The sequence below is a fragment of the Archocentrus centrarchus genome, chromosome 21 (assembly GCF_007364275.1).
Source record: "Archocentrus centrarchus isolate MPI-CPG fArcCen1 chromosome 21, fArcCen1, whole genome shotgun sequence".
Lineage (NCBI taxonomy): Eukaryota > Metazoa > Chordata > Actinopteri > Cichliformes > Cichlidae > Archocentrus > Archocentrus centrarchus.
The window spans coordinates 20,665,516-20,671,515 of record NC_044366.1 but is presented as its reverse complement, the minus strand read 5'-3'; positions in this window follow the sequence as shown (position 1 = coordinate 20,671,515).

The window sequence follows — 6,000 nt, the reverse complement described above, 5'->3', positions numbered from 1 at the left end:
AGCCAGTAACAGTTAGATTGTTAGAACAAGCACAGGGAATAAATTATGGAATCACTCAATTCTGAGGAAAAAATTATGAGTGGTAAACAGTTCCAGAGCTTTGGTGCCACTGCCTAAAAAGCTCTGCCCGCCCTGGTCCTTAGTCTTGTATGTGGGACAACTAAAAGACTTTGATTTTGTTGTGTGAGAGACTGTTGACTTCTTTTTTTTTAATGTTTTTAAATGCCTTGATCAATTTTAAATATCGGATTTATATCGGTATCGGCCGATATCCAAATGTAAAATATCGGTATCAGACATAAAAAAGTGGTATCGTGCCATCCTTAGTTCCAAGTGGCAGCAGGTACAAGGAGAGATCCCAGAATGGAGCCTTGTGGAATCCCCAAGGGAGGGCAGCAGAGGCAGACTTAAACATCATCAATGCTGACACAGAAGCTTCTATCAGAGAGGTACAACTTAAACCACTGGAGCACTGCACCTGTGATGCCCACACACTTTTCCAGCCTGGAGATGAGGATCTCATGGTCTACAGTGTCAAAAGCAGCTGTTAAGTCTAATAACACAAGTCTCACACAGTGACCACAGTGGGTTGCTAACAGAATATCATTAAAAACCTTTAACAGAGCAGACTCAGTGCTGTGATGGGTTTTAAACCCAAACTGGAATACTTCCAGAACTGCATGTTCATCCAGGAAGGTCCTTAGCTGGGTGAAAATCTTTTCCAGAATTTTTGGCAAAAATGGTAGCTTGGAGACAGGTCTAAAGTTTGATAAAACAGAAGAGTCTAGACCAGATTTCTTCAGCAAGGGCTACACAACAGCATGTTTGAAACCTTTTTTTGCACCACACTAGAGGTCAAACTGCTATTAATAATGGTAAGAATGAATGGACCAAGGGCAGGAAAAACGTCATTAACAAGTCGAGAGGGGACAACATTAAAGGAGGAACCTGATGGCTTCAAACTGGAAACCAGCTGTTCTAAAAGAGAGAGCAAGACTGGCTCAAAGTGATCAAACTCAGCTGAACAGGATATTAGGGTAGATGGATCACGAGAAGGTGGTGAAATTAGAGCCCTAGTGCTTACCACCTTCTCTAAAAAGAAGTGAAGGAATCAATCACAAATTTCACTGGAAGCTTCCAGATGGACAGGTTCATGGACATTTAGGACAGAGTTCAGTGTGGTAAAAAGCACACGGGGTTGTGAGAGTTAGAGACAATGATATCAGAAAAGAATTTTGACCTAGTTGCTTTCACAGTCATCCCACCTGTCATCCTGGAGACTCGGCGTCTCTCGTCCTGGCGCAGGATGCGGGATCGTGGAGGCGGCGTAAACCATGCTAACCTTCGCCTGTTGAAGCGGGCCCCGGCCTCAGCTAACAAGGATCTGGACATCCGAATGGCCCTACTAAATGCTAGATCGTTAGCCAACAAAACTTTCCTTCTCAATGACTTTTTCATCGCACAGCAGTTGGATTTTATGTTTGTGACTGAGACGTGGCTTCATGCTGGTGAGTCTGCACCTTTTTCCGAACTTTTACCTCCCGGCTGTTCTTTCTTCAGCTCCCCGCGGATCTCTGGAAAAGGTGGAGGACTTGCTTCAATATTTAAATGCAGTTTTCGCTGTTGTCAGGTCTCGGCAGACCTGTACGCCAGCTTTGAACTGCAGCTGTTGGAGATAAACTCTTCCCCCTCGGTGCTCTGCGCGGTGATTTACCGACCACCGAAGTGCACGAAGGACTTCATCGGTGACTTTGCTGACTTGCTGACGGGTCTCATACTAAAATATGACCGTATTTTAATTGTTGGCGACTTTAATATTCATGTGTGTTGTGAGAGTGGTCCACTGGTTAAAGAATTTGCCTCGCTTATTGACTCTTTTAACTTAACACAACTCGTGTGTGGTCCCACTCATGAAAAAGGTCACACACTGGATCTGGTGTTGTCTTATGGACTTAGAGTCTGCATCACAGGGATACGTGACTGTGGTATATCGGACCATTTTCCTGTTTTATTTACAGCAGCGCTCCCCAGCTCTGGGATAAATAGAGTATCCTCTACACGTCGTGTGCGCTTGGTTAACTCTTCATGCGCTGCTGATTTTGCAGCTGCTTTTAAAAACTCTGACTTAAGCAATTTGGATTTTTGCTTGAGCCTGAATACCGAGGACTTCACTAACTCTTTATATCTGCTTGCACTGCTGTACTGGACTGTATTGCCCCTTTTACAACCAAACGCACCAAACCTTCCTCCCAGCCCTGGCTGGATGAGACAACCCGCGCTCTCAGACGTGAGTGCAGACGCGCTGAGAGAAGGTGGAAAAAGGATAAGCTCCATGTCTCCTTAGAGATCCTGCGTAACTGTTTATTGAAATACCAGAAAGCAGTAAAATATGCAAAGTCTGCTTATTTCTCTAACATTGTTTCAAGTAACAGTCACAGGCCTCATTTTCTTTTTAGTGTTTTTAATTCACTCACTGATCCTCGCTGTAATGTAAACCAAGCCAAGGTCTGTCCTGCACTGTGCGAAAACTTTAAGAAATTTTTTGTGGAAAAAATTTCTGCCCTCAGGCCTTCATCACCTCAGGCTGAAACAGACTCATCTGCACCTCCTCCCAGCAGAGCTGTCTTTGAGCAGTTTGAGCCTGTCACACTCTCCACACTAAAGGAGGTGATTCAAAATATGAGACCTGTAAACTCTCCCACAGACTGTGTTCCGTCTCGCCTTTTTAAAGAGGCTTTTGATTCAGTGGGACCAACTATCCTCGCTCTGATTAACAGTGCGCTTGCATCTGGTTGTGTTCCAGCTGCCTTTAAACATGCAGTTGTACAGCCTCTAATCAAGAAGAAGAACCTTGACCCTGATGTTCTTTCAAATTACAGACCAATTTCTAAATTACCATTTTTATCCAAGGTTCTTGAAAAAGTTGTTTTTAAGCAACTTCAAGCATTTTTAAGTGAACATGGAATGTGGGAAAAGTTTCAGTCAGGTTTTAGAATGCGTCACAGCACAGAGACAGCTCTTTTAAGAGTTTTTAACGATCTGCTTTTAACTGTGGACTCTGGTAGTCCTGCAGTTTTAGTACTTCTAGACCTGTCAGCTGCCTTTGACACTGTGGACCACGAGATCCTTCTATCCCGCCTAGAACATGAAATTGGCATTAAAGGCACGGTTCTGACTTGGTTCAGATCATATCTTACTGATAGAAGTTTCTCTGTCCATCTAGGAGACTGTTTTTCTACCACAGCAAAGCTTTCTTGTGGAGTGCCTCAGGGGTCCATTCTGGGCCCAATTCTTTTCTCATTGTATATGTTGCCTCTAGGGTCGATTTTTAGGAAACATAATATTTGTTTCCACTGTTTTGCTGACGACATCCAGGTGTATATGCCCATCAAACTGAACAGCAGAGATCCATGGGAACCCCTGCTGAACTGTCTAAGTGACATCAAGTCCTGGATGAGAAACAATTTCCTAAAACTTAATGAAAGCAAAACCGAGGTCATATGCTTTGGTAAATTTGACCCCTCAAGCTACTCCTCTGGCACTCCGAGTCATTTGGCTCCTCACTGTCGTGATGCTGTGAAAAATCTGGGTGTCATTTTAGATAGTAGTTTTAAAATGGAGAAGCAAGTAAGTGCTGTTACCAAAATCACTTTTTACCAACTCAGAGTTATTGCCAAGGTAAAACCTTATCTCCCACAGCAGGACCTGGAAAAAGTTATTCATGCTTTTATTACTTCCCGCCTGGACTACTGTAATTCTCTGTACTTTGGCATAGATCAATCATCTGTGCGCCGCCTGCAGGTAGTCCAGAATGCGGCAGCTCGTCTTTTAACCGGTTTAAAAAAGCATGAACACATTACCCCAGTCCTGTCATCCCTTCACTGGCTCCCTGTCCGTTTTAGAATCGATTTTAAGATTTTATTGCTTACTTTTAAAGCCTTAAACGGACTGGCACCTTTGTATCTGTCTGAGCTGCTTCACTGTCACACCCCTGTAAGAGCTCTGAGGTCATCGAACCAGCTGCTCTTACAGAGGCCTAAAACTAGACTAAAACAGAGAGGTGATCGAGCTTTTGCAGCAGCAGCACCAAGCTATGGAACGATCTACCTCTCCATATTCGCACAGCTCAGACGATACACACATTTAAATCTCTATTAAAACACATTTCTTTTCCTTGGCATTTGGCTGCAGTACTACCTCCTTTTAGATGATTGTTTTATGGTATTTTATGGTACTTGTTTTAAACGTTTTAATTTTTAATTTTCTTATGTTATTTATTGTTCTTAATGTTTTTATTTATTTATTTTTATTTTATTATTTTATTTATTTATTTATATATTTTTATTTTTATTTAGTATAGTCCTTGGGGTTACAGATCTTGTACAGCACTTTGGTCAACGTCGTTGTTTTAAATGTGCTTTATAAATAAACTTGACTTGACTTGACTTGACAGTTTTCTGATAACACTGCAATCTTTCTCTCAGTATTTCAATATGAATCTGCAATCTGTCCTTTTTCCACCTCCGTTCAGCTTTCCTGCACTCTCGCCTAATGGCACAGGTATACTCATTTAACAATGGCTCTGGTCTGGGCTTTACTTGCCTGATTTTTAATGGAGCTATGGAGTCCAGGACGGTTCGGCAAATCAAATTAAATTGAAGGGTAGAAAATGTCTATTGAATGTGTGCCGGCCCACCCTTTCTGCTTTCTGCTATTTAGGGATCCTCAAATCCAGGCCTCGAGGTTCAGTGTCCTGCAGGTTTTAGATGTGTCTCTGATCCAACACACCTGATTCAAATGGCTGAATTACCTCCTCAGTATGCAGTCAAGTTCTCCAGAGTCCTGCTAATGACTTCTATATTTGACTCAGGTGTGTTGGATCAGGGACACATCTTAAACCTGCAGGATACTGGACCTCGAGGCCTGGATTTGAGGACCCCTGTGCTATTCCTGCTTCGTTTATAGCAGCAGCAGTTGGGGTGGATCATCACAGAAGTGGTTGCACCTGAAGTGGGGGTGGCTAAGGGCATTCCTTCTCCAAACCTTTTTTATTTTAGGCCAATAAAAATAGTGCAAGTCTCAATCAAAGGTCTGCCTCACAAGTGTCCAGCCGCAACATCATGAGATCATCTGTGTTGCCCTTTAAAGGGGCTGAATCCCTGAGAATATTCACTGGAACTTTTTGCTTGCTACCAACTAAAGACATGTGCCCTTGTGAAACATATGGCCTGTAACTTGGATCTACCAAAGGCATGTCAGGAGATACAGAAGAACTAGGACCAATAGACATAACAGGTAAAAATACCTCTTGGTATAAAATTTCACCACTGCAATAACATTAGCTTTGTCGGCCAGGCCAGGTGAAACTGCATGAGCAACTGGTTTTGCGGAGCAGCTTCCTGAAGATTTATTCTTAGCTTTTGGAACAGGGCAATCATTTTTCCAGTGACCTCGTCCCAAGCAATAGCTGCAACACCTGCTGCAATCTTGCTTTCCGTGACTATAGCAAGTACCAGACAACAATGAATAAGTCTGTGGCTCACCCTGACCCTGTCAAGCTAGCTAACACAGAGAAAGCTTGTCAATAAAAGGGAAACTGTTGGCATTAGTAGATATACTAATACCTAGATTTTTCAATGATCAAGGAGACAAATAGGATTGTTTCAAAAATTGCAACATGATAGCTTCTTTAATGAAAAACAAACTGAAAAAAATTTTAAGTAGACTATTCATATGTCAGTCTCTAAGCTGTCACCTGACTACAGTTTCCTCTGTTCTACAGAGTTTTTAATATCTCAAGGCGGATTGTTTGTTTCCTTAGTGATAATAATTCATATTGCTCTCTAAGAGCCATAGCTGGCAAAAAATAAAGAGAAAAAGTTTATCTGTCATGGCTTGTGTGTGGCAGGAGCACGGAGACCCCAAAATGCTGGACTCAGGAGTGATGAACTTAGTGTGAGTTTATTGAAATGAAGATAACACACAACTAAAGCTGTGAAG